This window comes from Nilaparvata lugens, chromosome 3 (genome assembly GCF_014356525.2).
Source record: "Nilaparvata lugens isolate BPH chromosome 3, ASM1435652v1, whole genome shotgun sequence".
Taxonomy (NCBI): domain Eukaryota; kingdom Metazoa; phylum Arthropoda; class Insecta; order Hemiptera; family Delphacidae; genus Nilaparvata; species Nilaparvata lugens.
This window is the reverse complement of record NC_052506.1, coordinates 64,952,318-64,969,872: the sequence shown is the minus strand read 5'-3', so window position 1 is coordinate 64,969,872 and position 17,555 is coordinate 64,952,318. Positions and strand designations below refer to the sequence as shown.

General features: G+C 35.2%; 1 protein-coding gene across 7 annotated transcripts in view; it reads right to left on the bottom strand.

Moving 5' to 3' along the window:
• Positions 1-17,555, bottom strand: part of LOC111053237 — a 285,465-nt gene that overhangs the window by 138,575 nt on the left and 129,335 nt on the right. For 2 of the 7 annotated variants that reach the window (XM_039424323.1, XM_039424321.1), the window contains exon 3: positions 11,955-12,153. The exons of the other annotated variants lie outside the window; for them this stretch is intronic. The gene's annotated coding sequence lies outside the window, so the exon portion shown is untranslated. The remainder of the gene's footprint in view (positions 1-11,954; positions 12,154-17,555) is intronic. 7 annotated transcript variants of the gene reach the window in all.

Sequence of the window (17,555 nt, the reverse complement as noted above, 5' to 3'; positions counted from 1 at the left end):
TCCTCAGAGTTCCATGATGGAATGATTCAAGGAATACTCTTTTTATCAATTTGTACCTATAAAGATATTTGAGAAGAGTAGAAGCCAATAATCTCTATGACTTTGATTTATGATACTTCCTCTGGTAGGAAAGAGTGAAAAGAGTCTATTCAAGTGAAAATGAGAAGACCAAGTTGCAGTTCCATAACGATAAAATATCAGAAGTAGGGGTACGAGCGAGAATCAGAAATGTCTATGAAATACAATAAGTTTGTTTTCAATCTTTGGATAGAAAATTTCAAAGTGGCTCAGTATTTTACAGCTCCTAGTCCTTATTGATTCTGTTATTTAATCTCGTTTTTGATCTATTTAAATTCAGAATGTTATGTTTGCAATAATAGTTCGCACTGAATATTAGACAGAAGAAATCCATAGTCTAACTAACCCACTCTTCGAACTGTGTCATCACCTAAATTCAGAAGAAAAAATAACAGGAGGGTGGACTCAGTATTTTCATACACATCTATATAATAAGAGAGAGTAGGGTTGTGTTTGTTCGTGTGTTCGTGTGTTCGTTTGTTCGCATTAAAACATCATGTAAACTTGTGGATTGCATACCGGAAAAACGGGAATGTTTTAGATCTCCAATTTTTTAACGTAGATTCTAAAAATATCAATGTCGTGCACCTTGTGAAGTTGTGAATTGTAAATCCTTCACAGATAATACGATGTTTCTGATATTTATAAGAGTAGTCTCTAAATTCCCTCTTTTGCGAATAAATTCACAAAAAATTAAGGCCGTCCGGCTCGCAAAATTACTGGGTTCAAACCTCAGCTCTAGCTCAGTGGTAGAAACATGAATTTTATAAATACAAATAATCACCATAAGGTTCAGTGACCGGTGATTGATAATTCTTACCGCTGCTTCTGTGAAGTTCTTGAAGAATACCAGTGAGGAAATTAAAAGAATATTTGATGACTGATTATCAGTAACCATGCACCACTAGAGAATGATAAGGACCAACTATAGTAGTTTCTAGTTGATTCTTAAATCGCTCGTCGCGAATACAAGTATTCACCAATATACCCTTCCAAAATTCCTTAGAACTTACAACGCCAGTTCTCGAAGCTCTCTGGATCCTTATATGATATAACTGGAACCTTATTAATATAATTTCTTAATATACTTGTTCTGGTAGATGAGATGAATATCATCAAAGGATGATAAATATTGAGTACTCTGAATAAGATTAATATTACTTGATTCAATAATTTTAAGTGCTGCTAAATATTTGTTGGTATTAAAACAGCTCAAACTGCATATCACGAGATGAGTTAGGATATAATAAAAAATTCTATGAGTTTGTATGCTGACATAAAACACAAAATATATTCCCATAAAAAAGATGTGCATAAAATATTCTATATATCTATAATTCACTTAAATAATCTATTTCTAAAATCTGAATAATTATCACAGGTTTTGCCAATATTCACAATAGTGAGTTTCAAATTCATAAATATATTATATTTAATACTGATACTTATACTTCCAATCAATACAAAATTCTGCAAACAAAAACCTGTTCGGTCTATAAGTTTGATATGATATACTTTGTTCAATTAACAAAATTATAATAATTAAATTAATATTCAAACATGAGATCTCAGGGATTTATATGAATTCGGGCTGTGCATGGAAGTAAGCTTCCTACATATATTAAATAAATTTATAAAATGTTCTTATGAACTATGTGATATTATTCAACACGTGGTGACTTTTTATTTAATTCTAGTTAATTTGAATAGCGCTTTTTTATTGATTCCCCCACTGTACGTAGACCTAAAACGAGCTCGTTTGACTTATCACTCACTGAACTGAAGTTCTTGATGGTCTCGTGGATTGAATTAATTATTTCCAATAATTAATTAGGTAGGCTCCTTTTCGTCACTGCTGGGCTAACGCGTGATCCAGATTCTTATAAGTTTCTTTCGAATTAAAGATATTTTTATGGGAATCGTTACAAATTACGAACTCTTTGACAGCACTGAGTTCACAGATAATTGAACATTTAATACAAATACTTTACATTAAAAAAGGGTTTGGCTTAATAGTTTTAAAATGTTAAAAAGAGGAAGAAAGAACCCTAAACTCCATGTGCATCCTCTCAGGTCGGGATCTTAAGCCAGAAGAAGGAGGTTTTCAGAAAAATTTGTCTCTTCCACGAATAATTCTGTAAGCTACTCTCTGATTGGCCTTCAATTTAATAAACTCAATACAATTGGTTGCCTTGGGAATCAGGGCTTCCTCGGCTTTCTAATAGAAAAAATTAAATAAAAAAGAGTTTTTATACAAATATATGGAGTATTTATCTTAAATTGATTTCATAAATAAATCCTAACATGCGATTTTAATACATTTAGTTTTTATATGAGTTTTGTATACTCTTGATTTATCATGCTTTTTTAGATTATAATAAATATTTATACAGAAATAATGGGTATTCGTATTTCTACACATCGACTTCCTTTAGTATACATAATATATCCTTTATGAGTAAATTTTATATAATTCAACCTGTTATATGGGTTGATCGAATAATCAGCTGATTCGTTCAGTATTGATTCTAATAATTATCGATTTATCCAAGATCGACTAATTCTTTTCAAAATGTAAACAAATAATTTTAACCTCAATGTTCATGCATTTTATTTTTTATAATCCGCCGATAATAAGTAAGCCGCTTTATAATTTTTTGATCTTACCAATGGGTTCCCATAATTATTAAATCACAATTATACATGTTTTCCTATCGTTTTTGATAACGCTATTACTCCTAATCGCTAATGATACTTGATTTAAGTTGATTTATCCTTTGAGTAGGTCTAACCTTCTTTCCAATTTTATAGTTCTATTACATTTCATTGGTTCATTTTAAAATATTTGGTGGTTTTAAATTACCACGTGACAACCTGGAAGCCCAAATTTCAATTTTCCTTCTAGATTTTTCAGAATTAATGTTCAAATTCATCTATGCTATGGTAGCATAGCCCAAGCTACAAGTTCCATAGCCCAAAGTGTTTTTTATGAGGAGGTTATAAAGCTGTTACAAGACCAACATTTTCGAACAGCAGTGTAGCGCAACGGTAAAACTCTAGCTTATGTTTATTGTTGCAATAATAGTTCGCACTGAATATTAGACAGAAGAAATCCATAGTCTAACTAACCCACTCTTTGAACTGTGTCATCACCTAAATTCGGAATGGTTCCCTGGGTTCGAATCCCGATGCTTCCCAATTTTTTTGTTCTTAATTTTTTCCCTCGAAATGTATTATTATCAATTATTTTTTGAAGGAATTTGTTTCCATTAAAATAATTGAACTTGGATTTTATCAAATAATTTTTTTTAATGTAAAATTTTGCCACCAGTACAAATGAAATGGACATAGTCTTCATGCTGTAGTTTCATGCATAGTCTTCATGCTATTATTGGCCTTCGTTTGAAGCATTCGTGATGTAGGAAAATTATGTTTGACACATCATCACGTCTGAACTACTAGACTGATTGAATTGAAACTTTGCATGAAGATTCTTCATTAACCGAGGATGGTTATAGGCCTATTTTCAAATTTCAAATTTTTTATTACGTCGTTTTCATTTTGCAGTTTTAAAATGGACCCTTGCGAAGCACGGGTTACCCACTAGTATGTTATAAATCGGTGTCATTTATAATATGAACCAATAAATAAATGAGTAAAATACACTAACACATCAATATATGCCAGTGCAAATGAAATTCCAATGGGAATGGAAATATATGCCAGTGAAAATGAAATTTCAATGGAAATGGAAATATTGTGAGAATCTAGAAATAAAAATGAATAGAACAATTATTATTAAGAGAGAATTTTGTTCACAAGAGAAACTTATTGATACAGGAAAATGCCACATAGCTTATCCAAATAATAAGTACCTTCAAATTACTTCATGATCTACATCCATTGAATCTGCTCAATAATAATTCTTCTCATGTGCTATATGGTAATGTGAGAAAGCAATAGATCCTGCAAGAAGCAGAGATTAAATTCCAACAGTATGCCATATCAGGACAAACAACACATTGACAAACATTTATGCAGTCACTCATTCCTCACACAAACATCTTTCAATTCACGTGCTACGGCTTCCACCAGCTTCGTTTTCTCGCTCAAGTTGCAGATCTCCCTTGGCGCGTCATTCAATATGCAAATTGCCACCGACAATCTATTAACGGCCAATGACAACGCTTGCTGGATGATGGGTGAGGAGTGGCGGGAGAAGGGAGGCCGCAGCCAAGGCAGTTCGTTAAATTGCAGCCAATTTCCTTGCTCCGGATTCAATTTGCAAGCTTCCTATTTGAGTTAAATCATCGGGGATTATTATGGTAAATACTGGTGGCGTGGTCGAGATGCGGCTTCGCAGCCGGCTGTGATGCGACCATATGACGACACGACGCGTCGTCTGCACTCGCAGCACCAGCATATGCGCAGCAGACGCCGTCCTTTCTGCATACGTTGCCAATTGAATTGCTAAGGCTCCCACTGCTGCTGCCGTAGCTTAATTACTATTTCGAGTCTTGCCGCACGGCCACGCGATGTTGTTATTGGTCCTCCAATGTTGTCTCGATGCTGTGAGTCTCACAAACACAATAGCAGTCACCTGACACAGGTCTATCCTACCACCGTCGCAACATATCAACATTGAAGCATGTGGGTACAGATCATCATACGCAATGATCACGAATGTTAATCGCAGATAAACGTTTCATATGAAGCTCACCTTTGATGATCAATAGGATATTAGTCAGTCCTTTCCAGTACGAGTAGGTGTATGAAACCTAAAGAACGGTTCCATGACTTGATAGTTAGACGTGGAAGTCATCTTGATTGATGTTTCTTTCAACAAAAAATAATAATACATAATGATTTTACATAATCAATCATGACATGACAAATAGTTTTGGTACTTGTTACTGTTTTTATTCAATTGCAGGTATAACCACGTGAAAGAACCATCTTGAATTACATAGACGAAAAAATTATGTGTTTTCCTTCTAGTGTTGAACATCTATGAATTAAATACATTGGAGATACAACTATCCAAAATTGAGTACAGAAAGGAAGTCCTTCCAATCTGCTGACTACCATAATCTATCGAGATTGAGATTTATATTGATATTAAAAATCCTTGCAGTATAAGAAATTACTATTATTAAAGTGGATTCCAATAGTAAAAGAAGTGTATGTTACTGAAGTAGATTGGGTTGGAGAGACAGTGAGGAATGAAACAAGCTCTTTCAAATGTATAAAATAATGTAAAAACTCATTATTGAAGAGCAGCAACCACTATGTTTGTAGCAAACCGTGGAATAGATCAGACATTTTCCAACAATTCTCCAAAATCAAATAATTCAATCCCAAGTCCTCTATTTCAGGAATTTCCTCCAGTGTATTCCATCTCAACAATCCCGTTGGAGCAAGAACAACAGGAATGGTCTGGTTATATGAGAGCAGTCTCAAGAAGCAGTATCCTAGATCTGTCAGGAAAAATAATTTGTAGCTAGAAATATTTGTGAAAAGGAGATGTTGATGGTGAGGGAGGATGCTATTGAGTAGGAAATAGCTTTGCGACGTTGGCGAAGCTCCGTTAGACTAAGGTCAAAGTTGAGGTCACTCTGCGGGAAACTCATCTTGGTTGGCGAACGACAGACACGCTCCCCCGAGAGATGCTCCACTATCTCGTCTGTCTGAGATGTTGGCTCAACTTGGCAAAGAATGACAGAATCGGAGCAGTGGGTGGGGGTTATTGACAGCTGAACAAGAACAGTGTGAACTCTGTCATCTTGCCTTTGACAAGTTCTACGCGCGACAGACTACTCTCTAATCCAAGATTGCCAGGAAAACAGTATTTTCACTCAGAGTTAGTTCGTGATTTCTTCTTGGAAGCCTATTGACGAATGTAATACGTCTTGTAATCTAAAATAATAACAATGAGTAACTCTCAAGAAACAGAAGGTTCTCCACCTACTTCAGTTTTCCGCCTAAAATTTCAGAATAAGGATGCAAAACTGGATAAATATACAGTCATTTGAACTGTCCAACCTAGGCCTAGGTCTTTGTTCCTTCGTTCTGAACTCCAATGATAGATTGTTAACAATGCTGAATTCATAAATTGCGGTTCTCCTTTGATAATCTACAGTACAGATACCGCTTAAACGAGACATATTATCACTCCAAATAAGGCGGAGAAATCTGAGTCATTCTTGAAATAATTTGGAATTAAGAATAATGTTGAACTACCATTAAAAACTTATTTCGAACGATTTTCATACCGTATTTCTTGTGTTTAGGAAGAAGATTGAAGCTTTGATTTCTCTGAAGAAGCTCTCTTTAGCTGAAGAATTGACATTCTTATTGAGAGAAAAGTGATTATCAACGATCGGTTATATCGAAGAGGATTGAGGCTGTTTCATCCCAAATTATTTCTGATCTGGAGAGTGGAGAGTCACAATATTGATTTTTAATTGCTATTAATATCAGATGAACTGACAAAAACATTACAAACTAGGACAGTGTATGTTCTGTTCCATGCTTCAAGTCGACCAGTCACCATTTGATATTCCAATTAGAAGCCATCATCGTATTTGAAATTCTACATGTACCTCTGGTGGAATGAAAATGAAACATTCAAATAATATTCCACTACAAATTGTGAAGCATGACTATGGGAGTAGCATAAATGTTTCTACCAATATTACAGAAGAAGGATTCTTCATCCTTCAGACTGATATTATTCTGATTGAGAACAAACTATATGATTCTTCTGATTGAGAGCAAACTATATGAGTCAAAATAGGAACATCATTTCCACGACATTTTTGAGAATGTCTCCTGTCAAGCTGTAATAATGTGCCTGTGATAGTATAAAAGTTATCTTTTGAGGAAGAAAGGTACATTCAACTGAAACGATAAACAACTTCTTTATAATCTCTAATATAAAGCTGCACAACGGATTGAGTGGAATCTCATCTGTCAGACATCATTAACGCTAGGTAATTTCGATCAACGTTCATTTTTGAAAACCATATTCAGCTTCATTGTCCTAGTCTAATCTAAATCTTGAAAAATGACGAGAAGATATCAGTAGAAATGATTGATACTGATTCTACTGGATAGAGCGGTGTCGTCGACCGTGATCTCAATATTGAATGATGCAATTTCGTAACTGATGAAGGAAGGGGATGAGATTAATTGCTACTGAAAACTTATAATGGATTGTTCCAGCATTAGTTGTGGCAGAATATTCTGTCGTTAAATATCGCGCTTTTAAAAAATCTCCGCCCATCAATTCAAACGTCGAAAGGATTCATTCCTTGCAGAGTGAATCTCTCAAGAGCCGCTTGGCAATATCTGTCTCCACCAGCTTCAAAAAACCCAGACAAGAGCCACTTTAGCTCTGTTCAAGAACCAACAGAATAATAATTGATTCTGAAATATAGTCTGTCAGATGCTTCAATAAGCAAAGGGAGCTGACTGGTGAGAGAAAAACATTTTTCAATTTTCAAACGTCTAAGAAAATGTCTAGATTTATGATCTCGACAAACTATCATTATCAAGTATGAAACGTATATTCATCCTCACAGATAAATATAATGATTCTGGGTGAAATTATTATACAAAAATAAATGAAGAGAATAAACTAAAAAGAGATGCTTGAATACAATTATCTTTAGGAAGGAATCTTTTTTCAAAGGAATAGTGAGAAACATCCAGATATCTTCTTCTTCTATATAATAAGAGAAAGTAGGGTTTGTTCGTTTGTTCGCCTGAAAACATGTGAACCTGTGGATTGCATACCGGAAAAACGTGAATCATTTAGATCTCCAAATTTTGCACACAGATTCTAAAAATATCAATCTCGTGCACCTCGAAGCCCAAACTTCAATTTTCCTTCTAGATTATTCAGAATTAATGTTCAAATTTCATTCATGAGACATGAATACATACCATATGTTAATAGAGAACTGTAATCTAGAGAGACTACCTCTTCGATATAGATGGTTGAAATATTGGCATCTGAATTAATTCAACCAGTCCAATTTTATCATGTTGGCATTAAGTTGACGAATGTTTCTAAACAAGAATTGAGTTCTGTCACTCTATTAGGTTATCACCAAGTTTAATAACTCTTATCTATACTATAATAAAGGAAAGAACTGGCTCATACACGTACGGGATAGGAAAATTATTTTTGACCCATCATCACGCCTAAACTATTAAAATTTGAAATTTATTGAAAACTTTAAATTTTTCATATAGATTCTTAATTGAAAGAAATTTATTGGAAACTTGAAATTTTTTATATAGATTCTTAATTAATCTGGGATGGCTCTAGGCCAATTTCAAAATCCTTAGGATTCCACTCGGTCAAGTTTTAAAATAGACCCTTACGGAGCACGGGTTACCTGCTAGTTCACAATAAAGTTAGTATCAACATTATTAAATTTTAGAATGTAGAATTATCCAAAATGTTGAGACATCACAAACATACCAAAGGTGATTTTCAAGGTCACTGCCTTGTTCACAAGTCGAATTATTACGTTTGAATTATCATGAGCAATCTAATTTTGATAACATCAGAACGATGTCATCACATTTACGATATTTGTCATCTATCATCACTAGCAATAGTTTTCAAAAACGTGTGGAATGTGTCCCAAAGTTGATAGTTCTCGTGATGAGATAATATGATAAGTTCAACTATGATAATTTCTTATGGTTGAAATGCTCTTGAGCAGAAGTTGACAGGTGACATTCTCTTGAACTTCTCATGGAGCTCATAATGACATGTCTAGCATATCAAGTTATACAGTGAACAATATCATTGGAAGACAAGGTGTAGAGAAAGAGACAATGTAAAGGGAACTCTGACACTGGATGCTGCTTTGCTGTATAAACAATTCTAATGTGAGATAACATTTGACCAAGACGTAAAAGGGAGTGAGTGAAGAGCACGTATGACGAAGAAATGCGAAAGTGCACTATGTAGCAAAATGGGTGAGCGGATGCTGATGGAGAGAGAGAGACGTTTGCGTTGAGACAGACACAGCTCCAAACACGCCACAAAATGCAATTTCCCTCTACTCGGAGAGGAAAAGGATGCCTATCACTCCATTGGATAGGGTGGACTGTTATTTGAGAGCACGGTTCTGTGATGAAGGGTGGATAATGGATAGTGCATGAGGAAAATGTGCCTTAATTGAGTAGTATACATGAAATGATGGGGTGATGATGATAATAATTACTATTCTAATGGTAATAAGAATTAAAGGACTAATTAAAATTGAGGTAATCCTATTGCTCGAAGTCGACTTATGTTGAATCTCTAAACATTATGTAAAGTTGGGTGAAAACAGCTACTAGTTCATGGCAATCATTGTATTTGAATTGCAATTATTGTTGATTCGTGTATAAGGTTATGTATTCCAGGTACACTCCATCCTGGAATAACAAGCCTATTTAGTTTTGTTCAGCATTAAACAAGATAAATATCGCTACTGTGATAGTTGCAAAAAAGTACCCGAAACAGTTGGAGTGTATATATGAATCAGCTTTTTATATCAACTAGTTATCATAATTCAAACTTGGGTGATGGATGTTCCTTTGAATAGCCCATAAATTAATGTCTCTTCAGGCAGCAGAACAGTCTACTATGATTGCTGTTCTCTGATGGTTGGTGGACTTTACCGACTTTTTGTCGAAGGCATGAAATGTTTGGCTGCTTTAACCCTTGACTTGCTGTATACAAGGGGTCAGAACCAATTTATAACCACACCCAACACGTTGCAGAGCCTCGCCCGTGTTTTTGCAGCCAGCATCCGATGCTAACAACTTATTTAAATCCCCTTGCCCTGCAAGATCAAGCTCTTCTAAGCACTACATCAGCTCCGGCTGTCAGTTTGTTCCGCTGGACAGCGCCACTGTCTGCTTGCCAACTAATCAACAGTAAGTAATGTAGGCGGTTAGTCTCGGACAATAATTTATTCTGTGGTCGCCATCGCCAAAGTTATTCGATCACGTCGGAGAAACATCCTTGCCAATTTGATTGCGAGCTGTTCCCAGCATTTCCACTAAGTATGTGTATGATCACATGGTCACATTTTTTTTTTCCTTGCCCTATTACCATAAGTAAGGAAAGTATTGCTATCCAAAAAAATCTGGTGTGGCGCACTCACACTAATTTCCTTGCCGTTATAAAAATTGATCACCTGACGCTAGTGTTCACGCGCATAAGAGTCTACTATTCTAAGATCTTATTCAACTGGTGACAGAACAATAACGCTGGAGACACACGATGTATGCTATCTCTTCATAGTGAATGATTTAATAGAATCAACAGTTGCCAACAGTTTGCAATTGAAATAACATTTTCTCGAATTTCGAGCTTATTTTTGATTTTAGGTGAAAATGTTACCGAACATTAATTGTAGAGATACTCATGCACGATCTTTTCCACTCGAATTTTTTTGTTTAAATGTATCTGAAGCCTGATAATTGGGAATCAAAAATCAAACTTTGCATAGATGGGGCGGGGCTCCTGAAATTTTTACAGATATGAGACTTGTGGCAGTTGATAGAGCTTAACAATAACTATTTTAGGTATGAATTTGATCAAAATCGTTGGAGCCATTTTCGAGAAAATTGCGAAAAACCCTGTTTTTACAACATTTTCGCCATTTTAGCCGCCACCTTGAATTGCATTTGATCAAAATTGTTCGTGTCGGATCCTTATAGAAAAAGGACCTTAAGTTCCAAATTTCAAGTCATTCCGTTAATTTGGAGATGAGATATCGTGTACACAGACGTACATACACTCATACACACACACACACACACATACAGACCAATACCCAAAAACCACTATTTTGGACTCAGGGGACCTCGAAACGTATAGAAATTTACAAATTGGGGTACCTTAATTTTTTTCGGAAAGCAATACTTTCCTTACCTATGGTAATAGGGCAAGGAAAGTAAAAAACTAAGGTACCCTAGTTTAAAGTTTTCTATACGTTTCAAGTTCCTCTGAGTCCAAAAACGTGTTTTTTAAGCTAATGTATGTAAATTCACCACTGTAAATTTGATCTATGAATATTCTATAGTCAAGTATATTAGGTGAGCCTATAATAATGTTCTTTGTGCAGATTAGCTCGATTAGTTTATAAAGTATAGTCATGAAAAAGTTGTAAAACTAATCTAACTGATATAATGCTCAATAAATATTGAGAGTAGTTTTGAATAATGATTCTTTTTCGAAAGAGAAGTTTGGACTAGTCTGTTGAGGTCTATAAGTTGGGAATAGTGTAGGCTACATATTTCTGATACCAATGACAAGAGTTCAAGATGCTTATAATTAGACTGAATTTGCCGGGGTCAAATAAATCTAGAATACTCCTGAAGTAGGGAATGATAACTGTTCAGAAGTACAAAATTACAAATTCTATGGAATGTGAGGATTTAGATAATTAGTGATATACGAAAGACTATGCTTTTAATCGTAAATCTTTGTAATTTTGTTTTGTCTTGTTTTGTGTGTTTTCAATAAATAATAATAATAAAATAATAATAATAAAATAATAATATATATAAGATATAATTAGTATATATATATATATATATATATATATATATATATATATATATATATATATATATTTAAGGAAATCATCAAAATCCGAGCAGTTCGAATAATATTGTACTCGATACCAGTTTTGTTCTCTTGATTGAAATCTCACTAGTAAGTGCTTACAGTGTATATGACATTTTTTTAAAGAATCAACATGTTCACCTACTTCATCAAGAGTTTTCCGTATTCAAAAAAATCAAATTAACCCGAGAGAGCCTGAAATTGAACCTGCTATCAGAGATCACAACTTTACCTTCAGAAGAGGAATGACTCGATAGCAACCTGTTCCAGTTTTTCGAAAGACTCTCCACAAATTTAGGCAAATCTCCGCTTCTCTGTGACAATTGGAGCAGGGAAGGAATTCTAATCAACGCCTCACCGCCAAATCATGGCCACAATGGAGCAGTGATTGTGTAGAAGAACAATAGGCCTCAATTAATCCCCCAAAAGACCTGAAACAAAGATCAGAGCTCTCATCATCAGTGTAATTAGTCGCTTTCAGATGGATGGCACTGTCCACTCCACAGAATGCGCAGGAAGTTCAAGCTCTGTATCAACTGCTCGACTGTATAGGTGAGCATCCGGCACTCGACATTTCCATAGAGGCTGGTCGACATCCCAATCTCAGGCTCCATTCAATTTGTACCACAAAAAACAGAACCTCACATATGAATGGGTCACACGACTGCTTAGATTTCACCTCACCGGAACCAGGAAAACGAATAGGTTGAATGTATCTCTCTTCCCACATTTCTAATTTGGCTTCCACCAGATACCCGATCCTTATCAAGTATTCGCTTGAAAAATTCATATTCATAATTGAATAATCAATTCTTACGAGAAAATAAAATATAATGAAGAATTGTATTCTCGATTTTTAACTGTGATATCAGCACTCGGACATGTTCATATCATCCAAAATATTGTATGCAGTAGCTTATAGATTAAGACCTGGAACACTAGGAGTGATCATTGGAATTCGAGGACTTGCAATAAAAAACAAACTAAGAAAGATTCCATCATCAACGTTAACGAGGAAGAGATTCAGCTATTGTTGAGAAAATGCTGAAGCGAAACAATGAGCCAAAATATTTCTATTAGTATAGATAGTACTAAAGGTTCGAAAAACTATTTTTTCTAACAATGTTGTTATAAATTTTTAAACTTTCTATCTGAATATTTTACAATAATTCCTGATGCTTGTCTCAGTCAAAACATAATCTCAAGCAAGCTCCTACAAACACAATTCAAAAGATTAAGAAAATAAGAGAAAAATTCCAAGAACAAATTTTTAATGATCGGAGCAATTGAGTTTGTTGCGTAATATGAATATGATCGTGTTATTGGGAATGTGTTACTGATTGAAATATGGTGTAATTGACATTGATTATAATTCATTCAAGATTGTATGTAACAGCTCTATCCCACTTTTCCAGTACATTCTTTGCTGATACTCTCCATTATTTTAAAACTTTTTCCTGATACTTGATTTATCTGTACCTTCATTCTTCTCATGATTACAATCAACAATCATAAGACACAAACACCATAATCAATGCTCAATCATATCGAAGGTTCATGATTACTATGTCTTTGTAGGAGAAATTAGAAATCAATAGCAGGTGACTAGTTTTACCTATCCCATCCCACCTATCAACCTGATCATTACACTAATTATATGAATTTCAATTTTTGAGCATGATAAATCACAATAAGGCACAAATGAAAATTGATGAATCAGCTCTTTCTCCGAATACACGCTGCCATCCATAGTGGTAAGAGCTGTGGAATAAATCAATCACATTCCTTGTCTTCCAGTTTCATAATTCAGAGAAACGTTGTTGTATTTCCACAAAATAGCAAGCATTGAACTCTATGGGATCATTTTTGCGAAAAGAGTACAACAAAAGATTGTTGATAATACTCCTATAAAAAATGTGTTTACTTTAGTGAACCCACTATGTTCTTCTATTGATTCCCTATTTTCTATGAACAGTGAGGTTGAGAGTAAAATGTGACTTTTTGGAGATGACATTTTTGATAGTGATAATTGGAAAAATGTTTTGATAAGTATGAGTTTCTCGAAACTGGCAAAAATGATCGTTGGATTTTCCAGATCAAATTGTTCTTGAGGGCAAAAGCACGATGAAAATGTCACTGACATCTACAGAGAGATGAGAAGTAATAGAGATAGACACGAATAACACTTCTTCCAACTTGATTCTGAATGCTATTGAGAGAAGGAAACGAGAGCCTTGCACTTTATGGGGAACAATGGATGAGACAGGGAATGCTGCAGCCATTCATCATAGACGCATGGATTTTCTGTTGGAAAAGAATGGAAAAGTGAGGATTCGCAAAGAAATAAACGACGTCATTCAAAGAGTATTATTGAAGGACAGGCATTTCATTACACATCTCTAGAGCGTAGAATGTACAGACTATGAAGTCTCAGGAGTATGACTCGTTCTGTATAAAAAGTTCAAATGAACAAACGCTTTTGAAAAGAAATGCAGGTTATGAAGTCGCTTTCTGGCTTTTCAGTCAGCCAGAACTTCATCTGAGCTTCTCAGTTCTTTGACATCATTCAACCACATGGCATTCTATGGATTTTCTTTTAGTTTCATTATCCTCGTGATGCCTCTTTTCTCTAAAAATGACGCTTTAAAAGTGAGTTGCAATAAAATTGAAGGTGCTAGAGAATCCTGATAGTAGTCTTCTTTCTATTTCTATCATTGTGTGAATGGAAGAAAAATCCTTGTTCACATTTTGCATACTAACGTGAGATTATTTTACGAAAAGCGAAGAGAGACTTTCTGCGAATGATTCTTTCAAAAATGTTCCACCGACAGAGCTCCAATAGATTACCCGATCTTTGTAATCTATTTCCATTCTGTTAGTGAAAAACAGACAGAAGATGAATCCACAAGATTCATTCACGCAAATTGTTCTTATAAAGAGTAATCGGCTGCTTGAAATGAAAGCTTTTCATAGATCTGCTGCAATACAGATGAATTCGTTAAGGTACGCGCTGAACCAGGAGAGACAGGTTCAGTAAACAAAAGGTCGAAAGGTTTCCAAATAATAGAAGAGGAAGTAACGGTTAGGTTTGTGGATTAATTCTGGAATTAGACCCCATTGTCGACGCGGATTCGTCGATCACTCTGTAACAATCGCAACAATTATCTTCCGGCCACGTACTTACTTGCAGAAGCTCAATAGAACAATGGATGCCCACACAATATTCTCTCTCTCTTTCTCTCTCTCTCTCTCTCTCTCCCACTTAAGGCTGATTACAATGCTTTGGTCAAATTGAATCTATCGCTTCATTTTATTGAAAAAGAAAGTTTAAATTATTGGTTCATTTTCACTGAGAGTACAATTTTTTCTCTGTGAATATGATAATTTTGAATTACAGTAGTGTAACACCCGTTGTAACAATATCATATTCATGAATTCAATCCTTTGATCGAATCATATGGTTCCAAATTTTTTCAGGATCTCAATGCTGCAACGTTCAGAATTGAACTGGAGTTAGTACATGATTAGAATAGACTCCAAGGGTCCAAGTCAGTGAATTTTAAAGCTCCCTGACAATAATTCATCTATATATTCAATATACAGTTCCTGAGATCTCAGAAACCACTGAACCAATGTTCAAGTTTAATACGTTAAATCAAATGGGATGATAAGTAAGTTTGAAGAAATGCATTAAAATTTATGTTCTTCTAAGATACAATAGGCCTATTATTATCTAATATTTATTTTATTCCACACTCCCAACCTAAACTTGACTCCTACGTCATTGTTGAATTCCATTAATTTCAAACAGCTGATCATGTGTACAATATTAATTGAAAATTCGCTCGGCTAAAGCAGGGAACCCTCAAACCACACTCGGTCTCAGACAGCACCGTATCGCGCATGCGTTAGTAACGGTTTTTCCCGTTCCATTCAGTCAGTTCTTTGAATGTAACGTTCTTTGTGATGATGGTTTCCTAGCACCGTAACTGGAGCCGTCATTCCATTTTGATGATGATATTATTATTATCCAATATCCAATATCCAATATAGGGGAATTCGATATAATATTGAACATATTATCATCATTTCATTTTATAAAAGGAAGAGTACTTTTCAATAATATAATTAATAAAATATAACGGTTGTTATTTAACTAATGTTAAAAACACTACAACTAAGTCAGCATATTGTCATTTCAAAGCAAAAACCCAACCCCCTAGCCTCCCCCTTCATATTTGAAACATCAATAAACATAAATTTTGGTAAAAACCCGTAATCCCTCCTAGCATATTGCAATTTCAAAGCAAAATCCTGACGCTCTAACCTATCTTTTCACCTTTAAAATATCAAAAACCATAATTCTACCTGTACCCTAGCCCTTTCTAGCATATTGCAATTTTAAAGCAAAAACCTAACCTATCCTCATGAAACATTATTAAATATAACTTGAAAAAACCCAACCCCTATCCCTTCCACATTCAATACTTCGGATTTCAAAGCAAACTCCTAACCCCCTAACCTATCCTAACACCTTTGAAACAACAAAAAACATAACTCTACCTTGGCCCTAGCCCCTTCTAGCATATTGCAATTTCAAAACAAAACCCTAACCTATCCTCATGAAACATTATTAAATATAACCCAAATAAAACCTCTGAAACAACAAAAAACATAACTCTACCTGGACCCTAGCCCCTTCTAGCATATTGCAATTCTAAAGCAAAACCCTACCTATCCTTATGGAACATTATTAAATATAACCTGAATAAAACCTAACCCTTGAACCTATTTTGTCAATTGGTTGGATTTCTACATTGTTGATAAACGATGTGGAAACCTTGCAATGCATGAGAGAGATAGCGCCATCTGCTTTGTTGAATGATACACAAGGATATAATTATAGCAACACCATTGCAAATCACACACTGCCATTATAACGTGGACCCCACTATAGATACTCAAAGAATACTTTTGAATAACTATGTGATAACTGTGACCGTTGCTGGCCGTTACTCTGTATCTGTGACAAAGAGAAGCTGCTGGGAACCCACTATGCCGTCACCGTCAAGCGCCGTCCGGCACCGACCGTCACCGTTGCATACCAGCACCATTGCTTTGCATTGTTTTAAACGAACGGCAACCCACTATACCCGTCAGTCACCGGCTACGTCAGTCACCAACGGCCACCATTGCTGTTTGGGGCATTCTTGCCGGATAGCCGGTCCGTTTTTTTATCATTCTTCCAGTCGACATTCAACTATCAGAGAAGTCACATCGCCAGTATTTTGTTGTAGTTTGTAGTGCGCCTCTGTTCTGTGAGCGATGAGTACGGACGAAATGTTGATAGAGGCTATTAGGGAGTATCCGTTCCTGTATAATACTAGTGATAATAGTTATCACGACAACAGGAAGAAAGATAATGCTTGGCAGGAAATCTCAGAAAAGTTTGATACCATGTCAGGTAAGCTAATTACAAATATTATTCTGTAAGCGAAATTATGAAATCAAAGTTTTGGCCGTTTGACAAATCACACGATGATGGGAAAGGGCTCAAATTAAAGGTATTGATCCCAGGGACTCGGGAAAAGTTAGCAGTTACTTACTCCAGTGTCAAGGCCAGCCGCTCCTCAGGACCAATGACCTCACGGAAGTTACTGTGTTTCACTGGGAATTTCAGTAACTCGAGCAATTCGTAGAACCTCTTTGGAGTCATGCGGAAATATAAAAAGAACTTAGTATCGTATTTTTTCAAGTCGTCAAACAAATGATGAAATTCACCATAATTATTCGTTTCTTCCTCTGAAGATTCGTGCACCCAGTACCTATGCTT